Source organism: Miscanthus floridulus, chromosome 1 (genome assembly GCF_019320115.1).
Source record: "Miscanthus floridulus cultivar M001 chromosome 1, ASM1932011v1, whole genome shotgun sequence".
Lineage (NCBI taxonomy): Eukaryota > Viridiplantae > Streptophyta > Magnoliopsida > Poales > Poaceae > Miscanthus > Miscanthus floridulus.
In genome coordinates, this window is record NC_089580.1 from 96259695 (window position 1) to 96260797 (window position 1103).

The 1103-nt window shown below is 42.1% G+C and overlaps 1 non-coding gene across 1 annotated transcript; it reads left to right on the top strand.

Annotated features, from left to right (window-relative positions):
- The first annotated feature begins 573 nt into the window (after nucleotides 1-573).
- Nucleotides 574-680, top strand: LOC136511764 (small nucleolar RNA R71). The gene has a single exon (XR_010772831.1). It is a non-coding gene; the product is annotated as a small nucleolar RNA R71 (small nucleolar RNA).
- Nucleotides 681-1103: the final 423 nt, after the last annotated feature.

The following is a 1103-nucleotide window of genomic DNA, read 5'->3' on the forward strand; positions in this document are numbered from 1 at the left end:
ATTTTCAAGCATTTTATCATTATACATTAACTTTTTAGTAATATCTTCATTGATTTTAGCCTGGCCTAAGACCAGGTCTCTCAAGGAAGGTTGATTCGAATTGAAATTAGAGTTAAAATTAGAATTACCTCCTTGCAGGTGTGACTGATTGTTCCACCCGTTATTGTTTTGCTGTCGAAACCCATTGTTCATGTAAGCAGAGTCTTCATGGGTTTCGTGGCAGTCGTTCCCCGAATGTCTGACTTCTCCATAGACCTCACATGTCATATGTGAGTCCATAGCCTGGATGGTACTTTTCATGGCCTCCTTCTCATGGGTCCGTTCGTCCAATCTTTTCAATAGTAAATCCATTTTTGTGGCAAGCATATCCGCCTTCTTCATGGTATGCATGCTTTTTTGTTGTTTATTCATCCCTTTCCTCCCCCAGCTCTGATGTGACACCATCTTTTCAATGAGAGTCGTAGCTCCATCGATGTGAGGGAGAGGAAAGCTCCTCCAGCAGCGTCATCAATATGCCCCTTCGACATGGCCGTCAGCCCATCATAAAAGTTTTGGAGCACAAGACAATTCTCAATCTCGTGTGTAGGGCAGGCTTGGATGTATTCTTGAAACCTCTCCTATGCCTCAGGAATGAACTCCATGGCGTTCTGCTAGAAATTTGAAATTCTTCCTCTCAGGGCATTGGTTTTGCCCATGGGGAAGAACTTCATGAGGAACATCATGGAACACTTGTTCCATGTGCTGACAGCTTCCTTGTCCTTGTAGAACCACTGCTTTGCCTTTCCCACAAGGGAGAAGGGAAAAAGGCAGAGCCTGATGACAGTTAGGTGTGTGAAAGCTCTAGTTTGGTTTTGGTAAATTGATGAAACCCTAAGTGCTAACCTAGTTTATCAAGTGATCATGAGATAGGTAGCACACTTCAAGTAGAGAAGCAAATGAAGATCATAACATGACAATGGTGATAGCATGGAGATGATCAATGGGCTTAAACATGAAAAGAAGAAAGAGAAAAACAAAAAGCTCAAGGCAAAGGTATAACTTGTAGGAGCTATTTTGTTTTGGTGATCAAGACACTTAGAGAGTGTGATCACATTTAGGTTAGA